General features: G+C 38.5%; 1 long non-coding RNA gene across 1 annotated transcript; it reads right to left on the bottom strand.

Annotated features, from left to right (window-relative positions):
* Positions 1-2254: 2254 nt before the first annotated feature.
* On the bottom strand, positions 2255-26708 carry LOC127525994 (uncharacterized). The gene is made up of 3 exons (XR_007933621.1): positions 26576-26708; positions 25267-25341; positions 2255-2372 (listed from the first exon to the last, which is right to left on the bottom strand). It is a non-coding gene; the product is annotated as an uncharacterized LOC127525994 (long non-coding RNA).
* Between the last annotated feature and the right edge of the window lie 246 nt (positions 26709-26954).

Here is a 26954-nt window from a genome sequence, read left to right as displayed (position 1 = left end):
TGACACATCCACACCTGCCTCCTGAAGACTTTCTGATCTGTCAGAAAGGCTTGTGGGGCTTTTTCTTTACCATAGTAAGGATTCTTCTGTCATTAGTAGTGGAGGTCTTCCTTGGCCTACCAGACCATTTGTGACTACTGAGCTCACCAGTGCATGGTTTCTTCTGAGATAGATAGATAGATAGATAGATAGATAGATAGATAGATAGATAGATAGATAGATAGATAGATAGATAGATAGATAGATAGATAGATAGATAGATAGATAGATACTTTATTAATCCCAAGGGGGAAATTCACATACTCCAGCAGCAGCATACTGATAAAGAACAATATTAAATTAAAAAGTGATAACAATGCAGGTATAACAGACAGACAATATCTTTGTATAATGTTAACGTTTACCCCCCCCCCCCCGGGTGGAATTGAAGAGTCGCATAGTGTGGGGGAGGAACGATCTCCTCAGTCTGTCAGTGGAGCAGGACAGTGACAGCAGTCTGTCGCTGAAGCTGCTCCTCTGTCTAGAGATGATACTGTTTAGTGGATGCAGTGGATTCTCCATGATTGACAGGAGCCTGCTCAGTGCCCGTCGCTCTGCCACGAATGTCAAACTGTCCAGCTCTGTGCCTACAATAGAGCCTGCCTTCCTCACCAGTTTGTCCAGGCGTGAGGCGTCCCTCTTCTTTATGCTGCCTCCCCAGCATAACACCACGTAGAAGAAGGCGCTCGCCACAACCGTCTGATAGAACATCTGCAGCATCTTATTGCAGATGTTGAAGGACGCCAGCCTTCTAAGGAAGTATAGTTGGTTCTGTCCTTTCTTACACAGAGCATCAGTATTGGCAGTCCAGTCCAATTTATCATCCATTCTTAACAATATTCCAGACAGTTGATTTAGATAACCCTAAGGTTTTACTGATGTCTCTAATGTTTTTATTCTTGTTTTCAGCTCATAATGGCTTTATTGATTTTCATTGACACTGCTCTTGTCCTCATGGTGAACAATGGCAACTACAGACTCTAAAGGTAGCTTGTTCGTAGAAGTAAGCCAAGGTACCTTCGGCCTGTACTAATGAAGCAATGAAACACACCTGAGGAATCACAAACACGTTACGCAAATTGCCCCAAACATTATGGTACCCTGAAATGGGGGAACCATGTAGAAAATGTGTTGTAATTTCTACATTGTGAGACCAACGTGTACGCAAATCCCCTTAAATGAAATTCTGCAATTTGCACATTTATCATGTCTGAATTGTTTGATTGTAATTTTAAACTGTGGAAGACAGGGGTAAATCCAAGAAAAATGTGTCTTTATCCCAAACATTATGAAGGACACTCTATGCAGTTAGGACAAACCGCAAATATTTATTTCAAACAGAATTGTCCACATTAAAAGTCGTTTGCAACATTTTAGTTTTAAAATTTTGATAGTTGGTGTTCTGTCACGGGAGGGGTTCAATGGTGACCCTCTCATTACCACAGGTCTTTTCTGTGTAGACCTCAAACCTTTGACTCTTTCTCTGTTAAGTCACGTTTACTAGCCTGTGGTGAAGATGCAGCTGAAGTCTGCAGCTCCACTTGTGGGCACCATCAGAACAAACTAGAATTCACTGCATGCGTTGTTAAAATAATTCTTCCCTCCTGTTATCTCTAAACCCTAGATGAGATTAGAAAGAAATTAGAAAGAGTTCAAGGTGAAGCAGAGAAGTGGGTTCTGACAGATGTTTTTTCACTCAATATAGAATAGCATTTTCTAAAGTACAGTTCTTAATATACCAAAAGCAGAAGCAGAGCAAATGGATGTCATGACAGTACAATCTGGAAGGACGGCAGCTCTTCTGGCTAGAAATCTAATCACCCAATATGCCTAGATATCAAGTGACATTTCTGTGCTGAAAGGTCCTTGATCCAACATGGTCTCTGGATCGCATCCGATAAAAATAGAGAAACAAACAGCTGCTGGCAATGCCCTACTTATATATTGTGTCACAATAACCACAAAAAGACATCAAAGAAAGGTTTGGGGCAGCCACCCGTATATTATGTCCTGGCTGCAAAAGGTTAATATATTGCACAGATCTTTACAGATTGGAGTCCACAACTGAACTGCCAGTATGGATACAAGATGGCAGCTTTAAAGGCCAGTGTAGGAAATTACGCCATCAGGGCCGGAACCAGAAGTGATGTCATCGGGCCTGGAACTGGAAGTGATGTCATCCGAGGTGGGACCAGAAGTAACGTCATCAGAGCCAGCGGAACCAGGAGTGGCATCATCAGAGGCACACCGGAAAGTGATGTCATCAGAGGCGGCTGAAGCGGAAGTTACGTCATCAGAGGTGCCGTAACCCTGCGGGATTTCCCGAGAATGGTCTGCAAGGGATCAAGAAAGACAGTTAGCACACCCTGCCTCCCCCTGGTCGGATGTGGAATTACCATTATTCAGGCCCTTTAGTTGTCTCCTACTCACACGTGTGTGACAATTGATATCACTCTTCCTTTTTGTACCTCTCGGAACAATGGTGTGTCATAGTTTAGGGGCCAACACTCTCTCATGCTCATGCCATTGAACCAATTATGGCTAGTCACATTATACCAATCAGTGTTCTACCTGTGGACAAGTTTTTTTTTTTTGTCTTTGTATGCCCACACTGTTTGGTTAAAGTGTCTGGATATAATTAGTGGATAATAATTTCCTCATACTAAATAAGGAAAAAACTGAAATCTTAGTCATTAATAAAAATGGAAATAGTGAGGGTGTTAGAAATACACTTGACCCCTTAGCATTAAAAGTCAAGGCAGAAGTAAAGAATTTAGGTGTAATAATGGACTCTACAATAAGCTTTAAGTCACATATTATCCTTTTACTAGAACTGCATTCTCCCATTTAAGTAAAACTGCAAAAGGTAGACCTCTTTTAACACTGCAAGAAACTGAGAAATTTAATCCTGCTTTTGTTTTAAGTTTGTAGATTAGATAGATAGATAGATAGATAGATAGATAGATAGATAGATAGATAGATAGATAGATAGATAGATAGATAGATAGATAGATAGATAGATAGATAGATAGATAGATAGATAGATAGATAGATAGATAGATAGATAGATACTTTATTAATCCCAGGGGGAAATTCACAAATTCACAATTCATTACTGTAATGAACTCCTAACTGGTCTACATAAGAAAGACATCAATCGGTAGCAATTAGTTCAGCAAGAATCTTAACCACAAAGTGAAAATCTGAGCACCTCTCATCAGTTTTAACATCGTAACATTGGTTACCCATGTACTAATCATGTATACAGCCTTAAATAGTCTTTCTCCTTCTTATATCTTGGAGTGCCCATACCTCTCCATTCCAAGTCATAACCTTAGATCTTCTAATAGTGGCCTGTTTATAATTCCAGAGCCAAGCTTAAAAGATGTAGTAAGGTGGCCTTTTACTATTATGCACTAAAAACTGGAATACTTTATCAATTGAGATACACCTGGCTAATTCAGTGGAACATTTTAAGAAACTCCTAACATTTCACTTTCTTAAGTTTGCCTTTATGTAGCTTCTATTTATTTCTGCTCTTAATAACCTAGATATGTATAGAATTACCATTCTCTTCAGTGACTCTGCAATCATTATCAACTTTAATTTTTTTCTGCTTTTTTTTCCCTGATTCTTTGGTAGTGACATTTTTTTATATATAATTTTATCATTTATAAAAATCGATCAACTTTTACAAGAAATAGGATTGAAAAACAAGTCGACCCTCACCCCTGAGACAGAGAGCATGGCCAATGGAGTTTAATAGGCCAGTAGAGATGAATGGAGAAGAAAAACAAATGCGGAGATAATTGCTTCCTCGGTGCTTTAAGAGCTTATTCTAAAATTTTATTGATTATATCCTGCCAGGTTTTTTAAAAAAATCTGTACTGATCCTCTAACTGAATATTTGATTTTTTCCAATTTCAAATACAGTAATCGCGGGGGTTGCGTTCCAGAGCCACCTGCGAAATAAGAAAATCCGCGAAGTAGAAACCATATGTTTATATGGTTATTTTTATATTGTCATGCTTGGGTCACAGATTTGCGCAGAAACACAGGAGGTTGTAGAGAGACAGGAACGTTATTCAAACACTGCAAACAAACATTTGTCTCTTTTTCAAAAGTTTAAACTGTGCTCCATGACAAGACAGAGATGACAGTTCTGTCTCACAATTAAAAGAATGCAAACATATCTTCCTCTTCAAAGGAGTGCGTGTCAGGAGCACAGACTGTCAGAAAGAGAGAGGAAAGGAAACAAATCAATAGGGCTGTTTGGCTTTTAAGTATGAGAAGCACCGCCGGTACAAAGCTGTTGAAGGCAGCAGCTCACACCCCCTCCGTCAGGAGCAGGGAGAGAGAGAGAGAGAGAGACAGTCAAAAATCAATACGTGCCCTTCGAGCTTTTAAGTATGCGAAGCACCGTGCAGCATGTCGCTTCACGAAGCAGCTGCACAGAAGGTAGCAACGTGAAGATAATCTTTCAGCATTTTTAGACGAGCGTCCGTTTCGTCTAGGTATGCGAACAGCCCCCCTGCTCACACCCCCTACGTCAGGATCAGAGAAAGTCAGCGCAAGAGAGAGAGAGAGAAAAGTAAGTTGGGTAGCTTCTCAGCCATCTGCCAATAGCGTCCCTTGTATGAAATCAACTGGGCAAACCAACTGAGGAAGCATGTACCAGAAATTAAAAGACCCATTGTCCGCAGAAATCCGCGAACCAGCAAAAAATCCGCGATATATATTTAAATATGCTTACATATAAAATCCGCGATAGAGTGAAGCCGCGAAAGGCGAAGCGCGATATAGCGAGGGATCACTGTAGTATAAAACATCGGTTTCCCACTGACTTAAAAGAGGAGAGTTAGGATTCTTCCAGTTTAGCAAAAAAAAGTCTGCGTGCCAAAAGTGTAGTGAATGCAATCACAGTTTGTTTGTCCTTCTCCACTTTAAACCCATCTGGAAGAACACCAAACACAGCTGTTAATGGGTTAGGAGGGATTGTGACACCAATGCTGTCTGAAAGGCACTTAAAATTTTGGTCCAAAATGATGTTAACTTGGCGCAGGCCCAAAACATGTGACCCAGTGAGGCTGGGACTTGACTGCAGCATTCGTAGGTTGGATCTTGCCCTGGAAACATTTTGGACAGTTTTAGGCGAGATATATAACTTTGAGTTGAATAATTGTATGCTTTGCGCATATGGAACTCGAGTGAAATCTCTGCATTGCTACTTTCCACTCCCTTTCTGATATATTGATTAAGAGATCTTTTTCCCATTGTCCTCTTGGATCTTTGAAAGGGAGGGACTGTAAAATAATTCTATATATTGCAGAGATGGTGTCTAAATCCTTGAAATTGAGCAATATTTTTTCCAGCATGGACGAGTGTGCAAGATGAGGAAAATCAGGAAAGTTCTGTTTAACAAAGTTCCTAATTTGAAGATAGTGCAAGAAATGTGTAGCTGGAAAGTTACATTTGGAATGTAATTGTTTGTAGGCTGCAAAGATGTTGTCTATATAAAGATCTCTGAGCATTTTAATCCCAGTAGTGACATTCTAAACTACCACCACATGATCAAGGTCTTGTGCAGCCACCTGTGATATATGAATGAAAGTGGATACCCCAACATGTAACAAGACCTACTGCATTGAATCGTCTAATCCCAAAAAAGAAAAAAAAAATAAACTATTTAAGATCATTTATGTTAATGGAGGCTAGGTAGTCTTTTGACCTTAGAACCCATGCAGATTTTGTTTTTTTCTCCAGTTGTGTCTCCAGAGTGTTTTTTATGTTTTTTGTCCACCCTGGCCATCTGACCTTATCATTGGATTTTCATTTAGATCCAATTCTATATTTAAGGACTCTGCCTCTGTTAATGATATATTTTTCTTATGTACGTATGCAGTATTTTTTATCTTTTATTTATTACTTATTCTAAATTAATTTGTTTTTCTTTGACATGTTGTAAAGCACTTTGAGCGACATCCTTTGTATAAAAATGTGATTTAGAAATAAACAGTTGTTGTTGTAGCTGGATGATCCCAAGTTTCTGTTTTTACCGGTTCTTACCAGTTGTGTAGTGAGTAAAATGTTAAGTGTTATTGTAAGTGTTAAATCTTTATTCCAGTTAAATATTATAAGATGGTGTGCTAGAGATGTGGTGTAAGTTGTCAGAAAAGATTGTTCAGCAAGCATATAAAATTTTCTGACTCATGTCAATCATACAGCGCTTGTCAGTGATTATGTCAAGTATGCCTGAGAGGGTGATATTGAGTGGCAACAGATGTAACGGATTGGACTCAGGTTAATGAGACTGACTAATAGAAGATGAGAAGACATGGTCAAATGGGAAAATTCTGGTACATTTTGCTATACATATTTATGCTTGGCAGAAGTAAATATGGTATTAAAATCCTTCAAGTGCAAAAGACAAAAGATGGATGTAGTACTCCCAAGGGGACATGTTAAGTATTCTCTGGATTGATATTGCTCAAAAACAATAAGAATTTTTAAAAAATCCCAAAAATGTCCTGTAAATATTATAATTCCCAATCTGCTTTTATTGAAAAGAGTTTCTAAAAATAAAGTTGCACTGCTATAGGTGGCTTCTCCAGAGTAAACAGAAAATAACAGATGGAAACACTGAAAAATTATCTGAATTAAATTTGTTGATTCGCAAATTGCTATAACTTTTTACAGAAACATTTTAAGGGAGATGATAGAATCAGAAAATGAAATATTATTCAGTAGAAGGGAAGTTATAGGTACTGTTCAAAATCAATTAGGTCCAAATGCTTATGGACTATAAAATGAGTGACAAATTCAATTATGATCAGTCAATCCTCTCTCAAGATTGTCTGCATGACACAGACACACAAACACTCACATCCAGATGGACATCATGCTGTAGATGATCAGATCATGTTCAAGAATGCCTTGTGTATGTAAAAATAATTCAAAACTGCATTGTAATATTTTCTCCGAGCTATATATGGAGAAAGTGAAACAGGCAATAAAAACAAACAAAAAGAGTAGGTGAGGATGAAACCAAAAACACAGATGTCAAGAATAAAACATAAATAAACTGGACACAGGGACTCCAGGAGCCTATTTAAATGCACCAGCAGATAAGCACAAAGATTTCACTTGCCATGCAAATAAAGTGTGGATGTGGCCAGAGTTAAAGTGCATATGGGGGTATTCTAGTCAGTGTGTCCAGTAGAGGGATGTGACACTATTTACTATTGACATTTTAAATCACTATTTCTGTTAGATGACAAATTTAAAAAAAGCATCAGGGTATCCTTGATTGCCCGTTTTTTTGCTGCAATTGTATATTGCAAAAAAAAAGGTACTTGCAACATTTTGTATAGTAGTTTAGTATATTTTCCCGAATATTATTTTTGGGCCTATTAGCATTACCAATAGTCGATGTTTTAATAGATAAGTAATAATTGTGCGGTTTTCAATTAATTTACTCTAGTTCTGCACCTTTGGTTCATGTTAAAAATATAAATTCTGACTATTCTGTCAGAGTGGGATGTCTTTTACCACCAGTGCTTTTTGTGATTGCTATTGAACAGCTACATATTTATACTCTTTATCTTGGACCCACTGTTATCATTACCATTCATATTAAATTGAATTTTATCTCTAGCTCTCTAGGTTTAAAATCAGTCTGAATAAGAGTGTTCTGTTTCTAGTGAATTCTGAATTCTCTCACACACCAGTCTACACTAGATCATTTTGCACTGATTGACTCATAATATTCCAAATGCCTATTGAGTGACAGGTAAAAGTACACCTAAAGATCTCTTTAAAATTATTTTTGCAGTATGATAGAAAGTATTAAACACAGTGTTTCTAGATGGTTATCCCTTCACTCTTACTCTAGCCAAGATAATTAATACTATCAAAATGAATATTCAAGATCCTAAATCTTTTTAGAGTTTCCTTATATAGTATATAAAGTTAACATGTTAATTTTTGTGAGTAATGTGGCCAGTTGACATGTTAAAAAATATTGTCGCATTCAGTGCAGGCAACGAGGTGATTGCCTTATACTGGTGTTCATTTACTTGATTTATACATACCAACATAGATGCAGGGGAGTGAAGGAGGAAAGGAGGGAGGCAAGTGGGGTTTATGGCAGTCCTTGCGCAATGCTAGAGAAAAGTCATGAAGATAAAAATTGTACATGCCGTACTACGTAAGTGCAAAATAAGTTTACTTCGAGTGACACTTAAACCAAATAAGTATCTATTACCTTTGTATTTAACATGCCAGTTTGTCAGGTAGCTTGCAGTGCTGACTGCCCTAATATAATGAAAACAATTCTGGTAAATAGAAGTGTAATGATTATCCTTACCCATTATTCCAGTTTGCAGTATCTTCGCTAATTTATGCAAAGAATGCAACATAACCACCCAAATAAAGCACGATGTGTCAATTTTTAGGCAAGATAGCTGCTATAGAGAACTTTTTTGCGTACCAGAAGCAAAGGTGTACAGCAGTGTTTTCCAACCTTTTTTCTGTGGTGGCACACTTTTTGGAACCCAAAAAAATACTAGAGCACACTATTATTCTACCAACAATAAAAACATTAAATGTCATACATGTCCTAAACTATCCGAAGGGTCTGGACTACCGTAGACACTGTTAAAAAAATTTATTTGGAGATCGGTACTCGCAGACACAGCACTTAGTGAGCACTTGTATGCCCACTGTCCTGTGGCTCTGCAAAAGTCACTGAAGAGCACGCACCCTGGCAGATAGAGCCCTGACACTTCTTCTGGCTGCTACAGTACGCTGTCTACAAAACAGCGATCATGGAACTACTTTTATGTCAGCTTCTCCAGTCAGTTTCAACCACCTCAGATACTGTAGGTCTTGACCACCTGAAGAATATGTTTCTCTCAGGTCAGGACCCAGGGCACTACACTGTTATTTCCACAGTGCAACAGTTGAAAAACACTTGTGTAGACTATAATTATAAAGTCGTTGATGATGATAAAGAACTGAGAATGGCATGGCAAGTTTTAATGTATGCCTATTTAGGAGATGCTTATACATTGAATTAAATCAGTCTTTAGTGGTAAATTCAAAATCTTCAGTTGTTTTGATCGTTTAGTTTCACTTTGACACATCTGTGTTTTACATACTATGCCAATTTGAGAATTAACACTACATTTTTGTTGTTATTTTCGTAGGTGCTTATAATACATTAGCCTTGTCTTCTTATTATATATTTTCTTGCCTTTTAGGAAGGCATTCAAATTGAGGTTGTACTTGCTCAAGTAGTATTTTGTTAAAAGTCCAGGTTTCAGTTCATTGCTTAAGTTTAAGCTATGCCATTAAATTTTTTTAAATTCCGTTGGGTTGATTGTATATTATTTTTGGGATTCAGTGTGTATTGATTTAAATACTTATTTTATGATTAAATATTTTAATGTTAGATGTGATTAATTACGTATAATTATGAGATTATTAATTTTTTTTAATCCATTCCCAGTCCTTAAATATATCATATCTTTATTGTTTTAAAGGTAGACTCAATTGTAACATCAGTTCCTTGGAATTCAAATCTACTGCACATTTAAAAAATACTTTAAAGAAACCTGACAAAGAAGGTGGCATGACACTATCTAATTTTCTGGTCTGTCCTGTTACTGGACTGGCAATATACATACACTGAAACATTGGAAAAGGCAGAAGTCAGTGAAACCACAGCTGCTTGGTTAGCCACAGAAAATAAATCTTGTCTGTAATTGCCTATGTATGCTCTGCTCTGTGCTCCAGTCAACAATAATTTACTGTTAATTTACTAGCAACTCTGTGGCTCACATTTCCCTTAAGACATTATGCCCCAGTAGAATATATGTAAAGGCAGAAATGTTCCTATCAACTGCATACATGCAAGATAACCAAATATTTCAATATTCTGTATTGTATATGGTATTCAGTTTATGGAAATCATTAAGTATAATGTCCTTTAGGAATCTCTCTATATATAAAGTTTTTGATACTGGTAGTATTTATAGATTCTATCAGCAAACATCAAGGAATTACTTCTAGATGATTTCAAGGGATGACAGAAAAAGGACCTCTCAGTTACAACTACAGAAAAGTAATGGAATGAAGATAACCATAAAATTAATTATTCAATCTGTGCAAAGCATCCCATAATTAAGCTAAAAAAATGTTTACCATACACATACTGTAACTCTTAGTTAAAAATGTCAAAAATGCATCCGGGACAAGCACTAGTTTGTGAACGATATCATGATGTACTGTACCTGCCTTGTTAATTAATATGCCTTAGGAATGCTCCACACTCAAACTACTTTGCAATAAAATATTTATTGTGGTACCCTATACTACATTACTTGAACAAAGATATATCTTGTTCAACTGTTAGAGCCCTAACCCACCTAATCATACCTCAATGGGAAAGTGATATCTTTTATTATCTTTTTGTGAGGAACAGTTCAATGTTTTTTTTAATTTGGTAGGAATTCTATTCTCCTACAGGACCCTTTTGTCCAGTGGGACTCTGGAGGCAGCTGATAGGTACCGGCAGGCCAAGCGGAATGCGGCTTTGGTGGTTGCTGAGGCAAAAACTTGGGCGTGGGAGGAGTTTGGGGAGGCCATGGAGAATGACTTTCGGACTGCTTCGAGGAGATTCTGGTCCACCATCTGGCGTCTCAGGAGGGGGAAGCAGTGCAGTGTCAACACTGTATATGGTGGTGATGGTGTGCTGCTGACCTCGACTCGGGACGTTGTGGGTCGGTGGAGGGTGTACTTCGAAGACCTCCTCAATCCCACTAACATGCTTTCCAATGAGGAAGTAGAGCCTGGGGACTCAGAGGTGGGCTCCCCCATCTCTGGGACTGAGGTCACCGAGGTGGTCAAAAAACTCCTTGGTGGCAGGGCCCCAGGGGTGGATGAGATACGCCCGGAGTTCCTCAAGGCTCTGGATGTTGTAGGACTGTCTTGGTTGACACGCCTCTGCAACATCGCATGGACATCAGGGACAGTGTCTCTGGATTGGCAGACCGGGGTGGTGGTCCCCTCTTTAAGAAAGGGGACTGGAGGGTGTGTTCAAACTACAGAGGAATCACACTCCTCAGTCTCCCTGGAAAAGTCTATTCGGGGGTCCTGGAGAGGAGGGTCCGTCGGATAGTCGAACCTCAGATTCAGGAGGAACAGTGTGGTTTTCGTCCTGGTCGCGGAACAGTGGACCAGCTCTACACCCTTAGCAGGGTCCTGGAGGGTGCATGGGAGTTTGCCCAACCAGTCTACATGTGTTTTGTGGACTTGGAAAAGGCATTTGACCGTGTCCCTCGGGGAATCCTGTAGGGGGTACTCCGAGAGTATGGGGTACCGGACCCCCTGATAAGGGCTGTTCGGTCCCTGTATGATTGGTGCCAGAGCTTGGTCCGCATTCCCTGCAATAAGTCGAACCTGTTTCCAGTTAGAGTTGGACTCCGCCAGGGCTGCCCTCTGTCACCGATTCTGTTCATAACTTTTATGGACAGAATTTCTAGGCGCAGCCAGGGCGTTGAGGGGGTCCGGTTTGGTGGACTCAGGATTGGGTCACTGCTTTTTGCAGATGATGTTGTCCTGTTTGTTTCATCAGGCCGTGATCTTCAGCTCTCTCTAGATCGGTTCGCAGCCGAGTGTGAAGCGGCTGGGATGGGAATCAGCACCTCCAAATCCGAGGCCATGGTCCTCAGCCGGAAAAGGGTGGAGTGCCCTCTCAGGGTTGGTAGTGAGATCCTGTCCCAAGTGGAGGAGTTCAAGTGTCTCAGGGTCTTGTTCACGAGTGAGGGAAGAATGGAGCGTGAGATCGACAGGCGGATTGGTGCGGCATCCGCAGTAATGCGGGCTCTGCATCAGTCTGTCGTGGTAAAAAAGGAGCTGAGCCACAAGGCGAAGCTCTCAATTTACCAGTTGATCTATGTTCCTACCCTCACCTATGGTCATGAGCTATGGGTAGTGACCGAAAGAACGAGATCGCGAATACAAGCGGCTGAAATGAGTTTCCTCCGCAGGGTGTCTGGGCTTTCCCTTAAAGATAGGGTGAGAAGCTCAGTCATCTGGGAGGGGCTCAGAGTAGAGCCGCTGCTCCTCCGAATCGAGAGGAGTCAGATGAGGTGGCTTGGGCATCTAATCAGGATGCCTCCTGGACGCCTCCCTGGTGAGGTGTTCCGGGCACGTCTAACTGGGAGGAGGCCCCGGGGAAAACCCAGGACACGCTGGAGGGACTATGTCTCTCGGCTGGCCTGGGAACGCCTTGGGATTCTCCCGGAAGAGCTAGAAGAAGTGGCTGGGGAGAGGGAAGTCTGGGCATCTCTGCTCAAGCTGCTGCCCCAACGACCCGACCTCGGATAAGCGGAAGAGGATGGATGGATGGATGGATGGAGGAATTCTATTCTAAAATAAGGATGCTGGGTCTCTGTCAGGCATTTTCTTCAGTTTTAATATATGTGAAGAACCACATTAAATTGGGCTCTTATTATATAGCCCTCTGAATTGGGAAGAGGAAGCAGGTGGTGTTTTCAGTTTCTTGGAATTTCTTTGGAACATTATATTTGCATTACTGTGGTGTTCATAGGACTGATTTTTTTTACTGAAATGTGTGTAAGGGAGTATTTTCTGTGAATTTGTAATATATGAAAACCTTCGAAGCAGGTGGTAAAGTACATAGTAAAATAGTAAAGCAACAGCTGAAATAGCAATTCAAATCAAATCTATTACCTTCAACATGCAAAGAGCTTTATACAGACCAAAAGTTTAAATGACATATACTGTATATACTGCCATATACAGTATACACTGCTCAAAGAAATTAAGGAAACACTCAAATCAAACATCGGATCTTGATGAACGAAATTTTTTGAGAACAAAATGATGTAACAATGGTCACTGGAAACCAAAATCACCAACCAATTAAGGGCTGAATTCAACATCACACCGAAAATCAAAGTCAAAAATTGAAAACACAGGCTAATCCAACTTGCATGAATTTCATCACGGCAACTCACAATGTGACTCAGTAGTGTATATGGCTCCCACATGCCTAGCACAAAAATTGACAATTGAAACACAATAATAAAAGCTTGTTTTCTTGCATGGGAGCCAAACACCCTCCCCCACTGGGTCTCAATCTAATGGAAATATATTGCTATAAACAGACTACCACCTGTAATTTGGCTTCACTTCTAAAACTGGGTAATACATTAAACACCACATTCCAATTTCCAAACCTTAAATACCTTATATACTCTCTTTATAATATTACTAGCCATGTGCGCCCAACTACGTTGCATGTGTTAAAGTTGTCTGTGAAGGGCTCCCTGTTTAAACGCAGCTACCAGTCGTGAACTTGGCCCTTCGTCGCACAGCATTATGATTTTTTATAAGGGAAACAAAATTACAAAAGAAAACCCTTGGACATTAATTCAATAGGAACGGACTACTCGGAATCACTGTCCGAATAGTAATTATGTGGTGGTGTAGGAGCATTTCTGCTTCTCTCTGCTCACAGTCTGTGTCGTTTTCACGACGCTGTCGTTTCCTCTCACAATCTCTTCTCAACCTTTCTCCAATCTCGTAAGTTGCTTTGTGGCAATCCAAAGAGTAAGGCAATATACACGGAGCAATGGTTATAAAAGGGGGACACATAGGTATCCAGGCTCTTTAAAGCATAAATAGGGATCACTTCACTGACATGTGAGCAAGCCACGGCACAACTGTGAGATGCGCAGCACTCGCCGGCTACAACGTAACAATAATAATTTCCGGAAAGTGCTGTTATGTTGTCATTCATTTTACCCACTGTCTTTCTTTCATCCATATGTTACGTAGGCACGTACCTTTTATCTTCAGCAATCTCATTCTCTAACCAGGTCTCAGGAGCTAACCAGCGTAACACTGTCCACCACCCCTTTCGTTATTCCGGCACATTGTTGACATCCGTGAGTAACAATAACGTACTAAACTGGAAGGTGGTCTACGCATGCGTGGAATTCACGGACAAACAAAGATCAAGATCCAAATGAAGATTATATATAAAGATTAGTTAATTTAAAGCACAACAATTTGTTTAGTTTGAATGTCTGTGTTTTGAGGTGTGACTGGAGTACTACAGTCTTCAGTAGTATAAGCCTGGAGGAGATTCTTAATGCAATGCCTATGTTTTAGCTGTCTCTCTACTGCCATCTAGTGCTTCTTCTTCTAATTCATTCATGGACAAACAAAGATCAAGATCCAAATGAAGATTATATATAGAGATTACAGTGTATTCATTTTTTCATCTGGATTGCATTGTATGCAATGTATATCCAAGTGAGCACAGATTGTTAGCTCTTTACATACACACACGCACACACACACACACCCCACACACACACACTCAAACACATGCACCGGAACAACTTAATATAAGATCAAACTACAATTGTCCTTAACTTTGTTAAATGTGTTTATTTCCACCAAATTAGCCTTTCCCTGTCCAGTAAAACAGAAAAAGTTCAAGGAATAATATTATCTGTCTTCTCTCATCTCCTAATTGCAATTTTTGTGGGTTGAATATAAAAGCTGACCAAGCTTTGAGTGGTATCTAGTTTGGGGATATAAAGGTTGCACCTCTGCTGTTTGTAGATGATGCTTTCGTATTGGTGTCATCAGAATGTTACAGTATATATGTTGTGCAGTCAAGTGGTTAGAAGCCAAATGTGATTCAGTCAGATGTGAATTACCATCTCCAAACCTGAGGTCAGGATCCTCGCTACTGGTTGCTGGTATACAGCTGCTGCAAGTGGAGTACTAGTTTAAGTGAGTAAAATGATCATGACATTTACCCATAATTATTGCACTGAATACTGTAGTTGTAGAAAGTAGGAGCTATAGTTATTTGAAAAAACAAGTAAACCAGATGGACATTGTTGACTTTTTCAACAGTTTGAACAGGCAAACATTAGATATTCATGCAAACAGTGCCTGCAGGTAAAGGTGATATATTTGAGTTGACATGGTACATTCATTCACTTAATGTAAATTAATGAAAATGTCACCTGAAAGAAGTAAGTACACCAGTACAACTACACCACTTGAAATCAGTACAGTATCAAAGGACTAGTGTTCTGTTTGCTATTGGGGAGTGTGGTGTCGTCATGCCAAGATCAAAACAGCTCTCTAAGGCCCTAAGAAAGAAGGTTGTGGATGGCTAAGAATCTGGTAAGGAATTAAAAAAGATTGTCAAATTATTTGAAATTAATCATTCTACTGTAAGAAAAATCATCTATAACTGGCATAGATTTCAACCAATGCTAATCTGCCCAAGACTAGAGATACAGTATTTGATACTAAAAGGAGTCTCCAAGAATCTGGAGTTAAAAGGTTGCACAAAACTGACCTGCAGGCAGTGTGTGCCAGGAAAAAGCCTTAGCTGTTTAAAAGGTACAATAGAGCAAGACTACAGTTTGCTATTAAACATACAGGTAAAGACCAGGCCTTCTGGAAAAATGTCCTCTGGGGAGATGAATTCAAAGATAGAGTTGTTTGTGCACAGTAACAGTAGACATGCTTGGCGTGAATTGAAGACAGCATTTCAGGAGAAGAACCTAATAACAACTGTTAAGCATGATGGTGGAAATGTTATGGTTGGAGTTGCATTGCTGCTTCTGGGCCACAGCAGCTTGCAGTCATCAAGTCAACTATGAATTCTGAACTAAAGTGTGCTTGAGAATAATGTGAGGCCATCTATCCAAAAGTTGAAGATGAACTGTAAAGTACACTTTCAACATGACAATGATCTGAAACACACTAGTAAATCCATCAAGGAATGGCTCAAAAAAAAAGAAATAAAGTGTTATGGTCTTGTCTAGTCAAAGCCCTGATTTGAATCCCATTGAAATGATGTTGGGGGGGTTGAAATGGGGAGTACATTAAGAAGACCCCACAAACATCTTGCAAATGAATGGATTTTGCATGTAGAAGTTGTCAAAAATGTCACTGAATCGATGTCAAAAGACTAGTGGGCAGTTATGTAAAATGCCTACAAGAAGTAATTTTTGCTAAAGGGACAATACTTGCTTCTGTGGCCAAGGGTGTATTTGCTTTTCCCCAAGTAGAACATTACATTTATTGATATTTTTATTGAATAAATGATTGATACATTTTTCTGTGTGTTTTTTATTCAAGGATATCTATCACCTTTATCTGTAGGCTCAGTTTGTATGAATATCAACTGTTTGCATATTCAAATATGCTGACAAATTCAACAGTTTCCATGAGGTGTTACTTTTCACATGTACAGTATGTCTGTGGACAAAACTTTAAATACATTTAACCTAATTTAATTTAAGTTAACATTGACATCCTCATCTATAGATATGAACTTTAGGTAGTGACTGCAACAATAAAATAAAATAAATTAAATAAAGGGCGGCACGGTGGCGCAGTGGGTAGCGCTGCTGCCTCGCAGTTGGGAGACCTGGGTTCGCTTCCCGGGTCCTCCCTGCGTGGAGTTTGCATGTTCTCCCCGTGTCTGCGTGGGTTTCCTCCGGGCGCTCCGGTTTCCTCCCACAGTCCAAAGACATGCAGGTTAGGTGGATTGGCGATTCTAAATTGGCCCTAGTGTGTGCTTGGTGTGTGGGTGTGTTTGTGTGTGTCCTGCGATGGGTTGGCACCCTGCCCAGGATTGTTTCCTGCCTTGTGCCCTGTGTTGGCTGGGATTGGCTCCAGCAGACCCCCGTGACCCTGTGTTCGGATTCAGCGGGTTGGAAAATGGATGGATGGATGGATGGATAAATTAAATAAAACAAATACTGCGGTGGGTTGGCACCCTGCCCAGGATTGGTTCCTGCCTTGTGCCCTGTGTTGGCTGGGATTGGCTCCAGCAGACCCCCGTGATCCTGTGTTCGGATTCAGCGGGTTGGAAAATGGATGGATGGAGACCCCCGTGACCCTGTGTTCGGATTCAGCGGGTTGGAAAATGGATGGATGGATGGATAAAACAAATAGCCAACATTAGGTGCCAGTAATGGATTTTTGAACTCACTCTTGATGATATGACAAGGATCTCAAAAATATGGGAGGACTTTGAAATCGATTTGCAGCGCACATTGCTGGGATTATATCACTTGACTGTTCTGGTAGTACTGTACCTTTTAATTCTTATACAAGAGATAGAGACTGTTACTAGTGATTGTTTGGTTTAGTCCATATAACTTAGGATGTTTCCACCATGATTTCTAAAATGTAAATGCGAGTAGGAGGCATTCTAAAGTCTTCTGTATATTCAGTCATTCTACCCTGAGCCGAGAGGGGACGCTGTTATTCACGTCTGATTCCTTTTCTTCTGTAAATCAGAGGCTCCACATGTCTAGGATGTCACTTCCGATTCTGCCTCTAAGCCCCACCTTTTTCTCCCAGGAAGTCTTATAAACTCCACCTCTTCCAATATAGAATGAATTATTTAATGGACTTGTGTCTAGAAAGATGTCTCTTGCCTATTTTTTTCAGCTACTCAATTGTTTTTTGTCAACAATATATGGAGGTCACTGGCTGGTGTCCCAAATCTTTTCCTAACTTTTGTGTATTTCATTACACACGACAAGGGGATTAAAGGTGTGAGTGAATATGTGAGGGAATGAATTTACTAAGATTTCCCAACAAAACCACATTTAATACATTTAGTAAAATAATGTCTGTTAACAAATTCAGAATAGTTTGAGAATACACCTACCAGGTAACTAAAGACTTTTATAGCCTCATGCACTTTGTATTACTTTAGATAGATAGATAGATAGATAGATAGATAGATAGATAGATAGATAGATAGATAGATAGATAGATAGATAGATAGATAGATAGATAGATAGATAGATAGATAGATAGATAGATACTTTATTAATCCGTCTGGAGATGACATTATTTAGTGGATGTAGTGGATTCTCCATAATTGATAGGAGCCTGCTGAGCGCCCTTCGCTCTGCCACAGATGTTAAACTGTCCAGCTCCATGCCAACAATAGAGCCTTTAAATTACATCAATTAATTAATTAATTAATTAATTTAAATTAATTTAAATTACAGTTGTTATCTTGAGAAATGCAGCTTCCCTTTTAAATCCTTAAAACATGTGCCTTATGTTAAATGGAATCTCTAAATTGACTCTATAATGTGAATATGCCCTGCAAATGACTGGTGCACAATCCAGGGGTGGACACAATACTTTTCTAGCTTCTAAATTCATAGAGACTGTTATTTACAAGCTAAATTTTGAATCTTTATTCTCTTGTCACTAATCCCCAAACTATGCTCTTTGGGCTGCTTCAAAACCAACAGAATAACTCAACATACCACAAAAATCATTGATTTTTCTCAAAAGTATGTACAAACTTCACAAATTATTTACATTGATAATATGGCACAATGCTGAAACAGTAACACAGTTCCATACATAACATTCTCGAATTGTTTAATCCGGTTCAGGGTAATAGGAGTTCACAGACAAACTTGGCTACACCTCTTTGGGGATATGCTAGGAAAAATAAAGTACCCAGAAAATACTTATCAGGGCCACTGGGAGAAGAGGCATACTCCAAATAAACAGCAACCAGTATTTGACTAGAACTCATAGTTGCTGGATCTGAGACTATCATGACTATGCCACCCAAATTTACTTCAATATTCTATACTATACTATATTCAAGACTGTAACAACTATATTAGACAATAATAGTAAATCATTGGCACAGTGCTCTGGTGAGTATTTGCAACATAGTGCAGCATATAGTGCAAACATCAATGCTATTGGCTCCAGAAGACCCCCGTGACCCTGTAGTTAGGATATAGCGGGTTGGAGAATGGCTGGATGGACATCAATGCTACTGATGTACAGTCACAAAACTACAAAAATAATTTTTTTCTATGCTAACAATGCTAAACAGTTCTAGAGGTACAAACATAAAGACGACATTACCAGTTTTTCAATAAACTGCTTGAAGCACCCTGTTTTTGGTTATATTTATCATTAAGCTATATTGTTCAACCTTGATTGCCAGAAATTAAAGTAGCTTTGTAGATCATAATAAAACAAACAGTAAACTGTGGATGCTAAAGGGTGCTTTACAGCTGTCCCCAAACCCAAAAATAGCACCAAGGAGACCAAAATAGATACGATGAAAATGTTTATTTTAGGAATAATAATAATAGTAATAGAATGGTACAGTATGTTAGGAGACACTAGGTACAAAAATAAATCGAATAAAGAAAAACCCTACAGCCTATGCGTCCAGGATTAAAATAATGGCCGGCGAAAGAGGCAGAAGTGAAAGACTTGGGAGATGAAAAAATGTAATGGAGAACAGGCAAGAAACAAAACCAAAAGGTTATAAAATATGCACCAAAATCCAATATGTAACCCAAACTAGTTGTCTCTTATTATTGCTAAATTCTTAAAAAAACACTAAGAAAAAAGAAGCAAACTAACACACGCAGATATTTGTTTTAGTATTCATTACTTCAGACACTGAATAAAGTATGTCACCATCATAAATACCAGTGTCTTTCTAACATTACGTGTTGCAACTTCAAAAATTAATCACAATTTCAAAATTAAAGTAAATAAACAAGTAGAAATTTGCTCAGATTACAAAATTCTTAATTGTAAACTGGTTAAGGGTTTACACAGTCAAATAACAAGGTTACTCGTGTAGAAATCTATGTCTGTTTAATTGGGCTTCTGAGATACCAATAACCTGATTTCTTCAACTAGAATAAGGGTTTATATTGGCATTTTAGAAACCACGTTTCTGGGAATAATTGGGTTATAAAGCATATTTAAATGTACTTATTCAGGAGTAGACTGTTGTCCTGACACCAGTGTGTCACAATCTCCACTTCATCCAGGTAAGCCTGTTTGTTGTTCTTAGATATCAGGCCTATCACAGCAAACTTGACAATGATGTTAGAGTAATCTTCAGCTGTGCACTCATATGTGTAGTGGGAGTACACCAGTAGACTCAGAACACAGCCCCGTCGAGAGCCTGTGTTTATAGTGAGAGAATGGTGAAGTGCAACACTATAATACTTGAACAACCTATGGTCTGCCTGTCTGAAAGTTAAAAATCCAGCTGCATAATTAAGTGATCAGATGCAGGTCCTTGAGCTTGGTGATGAACTTAGAGAGGTTTACTATGTTAAATACAGAACTATAGTCTATAAATAACATTTACACATAATTACAGTAGATCTCTTATTGTCCAGGTGGGCCAGTACTGTATGAAGGACCAAGGTGATGGCATCTGTTGTGGAGTGATATGTGAAGTGTAATGGATCTAATTCTTTTTGCAGAGAAGAGCATGTGTAATTTTTGACTAGCCTTTTAAAACATTTCACTGCTATAAGTGATAGACATTCAAACAGGTTGGGCTTACTTTTTTAGGCACAAGGTCATTGATGGATCTTTTAAAGCATGTTGGTATAACAGACGGGGTTTAAGAGAGATTAAATATTACTGTGACCACTAGTCCAAGTTGATCAGCACAGATCTTAAAAACACCTCCTAGAATGTTGTCTGCACCTGTTGTGATGCCTTTCCTGGTGTTCACTTTCCAAAAAGCTCTCCTTACGTTGTTTTTCTAGACCTTCTTCAGTGTGATGATATAACACATCTCTGTTTAGACTGACTCATGCTGGATTAGCTGTTTCTGTGAGGGTAAAAATTGCATTAACAAAATATGAAATGTTTGTGTCAACACCAGGTGAGTCTGACCTATTTCTGTCACAGTAAAACAGCAAAATAATTTGACCAAGAATACTATTATTGTTCATGACTATACCACTGAGTTTTTTGCTGATGTCATTACTATTTTTTTTAACTCAGTGATTACTTAACCTATTTGTCACACTTAAATTTCATCTGTATTTTTCTGATTGCCACTCTAGGTGTACTGTGTTCAGGACAAGACTAATTTATATACACCTAGGAGCTAATTAAAAGTGTGGAGGATAAGGGATTCTCTTGAGCCATCCCCAAGCCCAGTAGATAATGTCAAGGAGGCTAAAATGATCAGAAACTGTGTTTTTATTTATTAAAAAAGACAAATGGAAGGGAATGCACATAAGGAGCAAGAAAGTAACAAAAAAACAGAAAGCAAAATTCTACTTCCCTTTTAAGCATACCTTCATAGCTCTTGAACCTATGAGGTGGTTTTCCTACTCAAAAAGCACTATGAATAAGCACTTATTTATTTCTTCTCCTGTATCTCTGCCTTCCTCTGCTACATCTGGAGTCACTTCCACTCACCAGTCAGACCCTACCCCAAAAACTTCTAGACTTACTTGGAGCTGAGGCATCACAATGACTTTAATTTAGTATGCATTTAGGGGTATTGAGGCATTTCTAATGTTTCTTTTTTAATTTTTTTATAAACAGGGCTCTCTGGGTCCTGCATCCACTCTGTTATGTCCCCTTTTATGTGTCTTTTTGCATCTGACTTCAGTACAATAGATACCTGTGTATTTTGAAAAGGAAGAAGGAAAAACATATGATTTAATTTATTATTTAATTTACATATCGGTAATGATTTTGAAAATGTTTAACGATGTTTGTTTTTTTTCAACAAATGTGATGTAATGGGGGAGAATTTTCACTATGATGTAAACATTTCAAAATGTATCAAACTCAGACTATTAATGTGCATATAACCAAGGTCAAAGGACTTATGAAACTTTTTGGACAATGCCATAATATTATTAAAAAAACACAAATACATTACATACTTGTATTATTTTTCAAGTAATTTTAGTTAAGGGTGATTAAAGAGTCTTTTGCATCCAGACTTCACGAAACAATAATACATAAATGAATAAATAATTGGCTGCGGTGGGTTGGCACCCTGCCCAGGATTGGTTCCTGCCTTGTGCCCTGTGTTGGCTGGGATTGGCTCCAGCAGACCCCCGTGACCCTGTGTTCGGATTCAGCGGGTTGGAGAATGGATGGATGGATAAATAATTGGAAGAGAGTTTGTAGAAATATTTAAATATGTCTGATATGTATTTTAGGGGGTGGCACGGTGGCGCAGTGGGTAGCGCTACTGCCTCGCAGTTAAGAGACCCGGGTTCGCTTCCTGAGTCCTCCCTGTGCGGAGTTTGCATGTTCTCCCTGTGTCTGTGTGGGTTTCCTCCGGGTGCTCCGGTTTCCTCCCACAGTCCAAAGACATGCAGGTTAGGTGGATTGGCGATTCTAAATTGTCCCTAGTGTGTGCTTGGTGTGTGTGTGCCCTGCGGTGGGCTGGCGCCCTGCCTGGGGTTTGTTTCCTGCCTTGCGCCCTGTGTTGGCTGGGATTGGCTCCAGCAGACCCCCGTGACCCTGTAGTTAGGATATAGCGGGTTGGATAATGGATGGATGTATTTTAGGACTTTGATTGTTCTGAAACTCTGTGTACAATGCAGACTTTGACCACAATGTGGCACTTTTAAGTAAAACATGGGCAAAAAATAAACAAAACTGAATATCTTTTTAATTGTAAAATTGTAATTACACAAAGCAATAGCCAATAGAAATCATGGAAAGAAAATTACTAAATGACAGAGTACTTCGGACGACTGCCAAAATATTTAACAAAAGCAAATACTTCTTCTTCCATGACCTTGCTCAACACTACTGTATATCTACCTCAGTCCTAGAAAGGAAGATTAAAAAAAAACATTCACTTTTAAAAATAATGATTCTAAAATGGTTCTATACTGGGTTGTATGGTTCCTCACAGAATTACTGCTTGACAAAGTACAAGTTCAATCTGGAGGAGTTCTTCGCATATAAAATTGGTTCTTCTGTATTTGGAAATGTTACTAATATGTGGACAAAACACAATCTTTAATGTATAGTAGACTTCCTATCAGGATTTTAACAGATCAAGAAAATTTGATCTTAGCCTATGATAATATTGTTTTAAAATCATGAATTTATTGGTATATTACAAGTATTATCATCTTATCATGGTTGTTTACTGAACTTGTTAGCAATCTAAATATATAAAGGTTCTTTCTGAAGCCTTCCTGGTGAATGGCTCTTTTCAGAACTAAAACTATTTCTCTTATGGTATTGCTCTGAAGAACCACTTGGGCACCTTTATTTTTAAAAGAGTAAGGTTCAGTAGGCAGCTGCTAATGCTAGATCCTGAGGTTTTTCTTATGGCTAGTTTGTTTGAGAATTTTTCTTTAATCTACTATGATATTCTCTGTAACATAACATGAGAAGAGATGAATACAGGAATTGTAGTTATGCTATAATACAATGCAATATTATATAGCTGAAAAGAATTGTTATGATAGTCACCTACTTCCGGTACAGCATTCAGTGCCTGTTTAGCAGATACAGACTCTAATATTCTGCAAGGATGCATCCATCTTATATTGTGCTTTCCTTGGCAATCTGTTAACCTGACTGTGTGTACCTTTTGAAAGAAAAAAATCACACTTTACTTCAAAGAAGCAAGATTTAGGACACTGAGAAAAATATGGTTTCAAAGAAACTTTACCCATTCTATCTGAAAAATCTAGTGCCTTCATGGAATACTCATAGGATGTTTCTCCTTATATATCATTTTCTGATCATTTTTTTCTGTTTCCATTAATGTACTTGTATGTTTCATAATTACAGCCATAGCCAAAATGATAAACAGAGATAACTGAGGTTTTCTGGTGGTTCATCCTCCAGAGCAGTGTTTCCCAAACTCAATCCAGGAATGTAACTGTGCCTTCTGATTTTCATTTTGACCAATTTATTAATCAGAAAATTTCTAGTTGTGACATCACGCTTATATTAAAATTGACTGTGTATTTATTGTGAAATTTAGTTAAGATATTTAAGTTTTACTCATAAGAATTATTCGTTTTTTTAATATTCTTTATTTGAAATAATAGTAAAATTATTTACAGACTCCTCATTCACAAACTGATAGTATATGGATGGAAGACTTATTTATCACTAATTTATCATAAACATCACCCTAGAATGGAGAGCCTGCTGTGGATTTTAACAGTCAAAACATCTTTGTTTCATACCAGGTCCGTCAAAGCATATGTGCACTTCATAAGATCAAAACACTTGATCAAGAAGAGCAAGGTTTAAATCTTATTTCTCAGCCTTTATCACAAATGTCACCTTTGCCTGCACATCCCTTTATGTTTTGCTGTTTTTTTCTATAGTTAGTCTTAATGGCAACACTGGTATCTGCTGATGCTAGTATAATAGAACTTGATCTTATTTCATCAGTATTGGGAACAAGGCAAAAATCAGGCCTGGAGTGCATGCTAGTCCAACACAGGCGACACTAATGTACACATCCTCACTCACAAACTGAAAGTAAATTTAGAGCCATGGTCAAAACTATCACCAGCTGTAGTATGTTGATGTGCCATCATTAATATATATGTTGTATAATTTAAAGTTCAGTTCCAGAAGCACTTGATTTAGCATATGTTTATTTTCAGATTATTCAAGATAGGCCACCTTTGGTCCCCAGGAATTCATGAACAAAGAACAGACTCTAATAATTGCAGAAGGCACCTTACAGTATGACCTATTTCAAAAATATTATTGTTATTCTGAAAGTATATTCAAAAGACCCATATCCTATTATTTGACAGCAAATATCCAAGAAGAGGCAAAGGCATGTTGGGCAGTCTTTTAACCTAAAAGTTCATGGATCTTAGTTTCATTCCTAGCTGGCAAACATGCCATGTAAAATTTGTGTATTCCTCTTGTGCTCATAAGTCTCTTCTGGAGACTTTAGTTTCAAAGAGCAGTCTAAAGATATGCTGTTATGTTTACAGGAGATTCTCAATTGACCAAGTGTTGAAAAGTGCATGAGAATACCATTGCGGCTCATCTAGAATTAGTTACATTCTTGTCTGGCTTCAGATCCTTGTAATGTTGTGGATTTCAAAATGGACATATGTAAACATGAATCCACAAAGTACATTACAGGAACCTGAAACAAATTTTCAATGCAAAGGGTTATTTTGCTGATATGAGGACAGACATTTGGACTTAAAACAATTGTTTGGTGTATTTGTTTTTATATAGGCTATTTTATTGTCATTATTGTAGTGATAAAGCATGTATTAGAAAAATGTCAGGTATTTAGAAGAAAATCTATCCAACCTAACTTTCCAGTTAGTAGATAAGAACTGGCTTGCTTGATCTTCTCACCGCATAATAGGTCAGAACCAGCTGAAAGAGGAACTTGAAGTGTTGTAAACTGGCACATCAATCACATGTTGGAGTCTGCAAAGAGAAAAGACACATTTTGCTCTAGCCCATAAGAGAGGAGAGTGGGCCCCTAAGCTACAACACCCCATTGGTCCAAGGGTTGCAGTAGGAAAACACAACACCAGTATAAATATGGGGTTCTTTAGAAGCTCTGGGTTTTTCACTTCAGTTCTTAAATAACAAAGTAGTTGAAAATGTTTAACCATCTAAAATGCACATCACTTTTCAGTCACTTTCATCTAAATGCTGAAACTATGGCTTAGTACTGAATTGAACTTCACAGGTTGGAGCATATGTTGTTAAGTGCATATATATATATATATATATATATATATATATATATATATATATATATATATACATACATACAGTATATACTGTATATATATATAAACATAAGGCAATGCACAGGGAACATTGTCTGGAAGCATAGTCAAGAACAAATCTGAGTGGAGCACTAGAGGGCATGCCAGTCCACTACAGAGCAGATTCGACAACTTAATTTAGAGTCATCTATGCCCCTTGGAGAACATGCATATTCTCCACAGAAGGGCGCCTGGCTATGATTTAATCCAAGGTCCAACTGTATGAGGTGGCAGCCCATTCAACCATATTGCTACATTATCCTTTAATCACGTTATTCTGGTTTATTAGATTTTATTATATTTTGAAAACTACGTGTTTAATTAGCACTGATAATGATAACAGTAACACAAAATATTTCACAGCACATTACGGTATGTTAATACCGGTTGCAGATTAATAATACAGCGTTAATATATGTAAAAAATGTAAAGTGCACCTCAAGACTATCTTCGAAACTCGTGCAAATATGTTGCCGACGAAAATATACTAAAGTCGAGCTGATTTATAAAGGGTAAAAAATACAGAGGTATGCACCTTCTTATCATGCTGAGATTACAGATAATCATGTAAGTTACAAGATCCCGCGGATTTCAATAAACTCGCAAAATAAACGCTGCATCCAGCCCACGTGTTTAAAACAAGATACTTTTTTGAAAGTTGCTTTAAACTATTTATGGCTTTGTCAATGGACACGCGCAATGTGGATTTCTTTGTGCGGTTGTACTGCTACAACTGGCTCGTGCTGCACGCCTCATGCCCAGTTACTAGACAGCCCCTCCCCTCACAGTGGAAAATTACCAGGTACCTAGACCCTTTCAGGAGCGCAAATCCCCGTGTAAATTAAGAATTGGAAGTAAATGCTATTTGCCTAGTTTTCAAATACCTTATAAAAATGCTCATTGATGTCACGGTACAGATGTTAACGCGTTATCTTCGAATACTGTAGATTTTTAAAATACATTATAGTCTGCAATGTGGTAGTAGCAAGTATAGATACGCCAGTCACATCACTTCAACCAATGAAAACTCAGATAAGGAGGGCCTTAGGCCCGTGTAGTTGAAAAACTGATAGACAGTAGTTGTTGATGGATAGCTGATACGGGCCAGTCAGCGGTTAGATGTTTTAAGTTGATCCAACCTCGAAAGCCAGCCCTTCTTTTCGAGCGGGGCGTGGCAAGGCATGTAGGCGCGCCTCAATTGAACCGGATTGACAGGAAAAGTAGCCTCTTATAAAGCAATTAGACTCTCCACTTAAACGGAGA

The sequence above is a fragment of the Erpetoichthys calabaricus genome, chromosome 15, assembly GCF_900747795.2.
Source record: "Erpetoichthys calabaricus chromosome 15, fErpCal1.3, whole genome shotgun sequence".
Lineage (NCBI taxonomy): Eukaryota > Metazoa > Chordata > Cladistia > Polypteriformes > Polypteridae > Erpetoichthys > Erpetoichthys calabaricus.
This window is presented reverse-complemented; position numbering and strand designations above follow the sequence as displayed.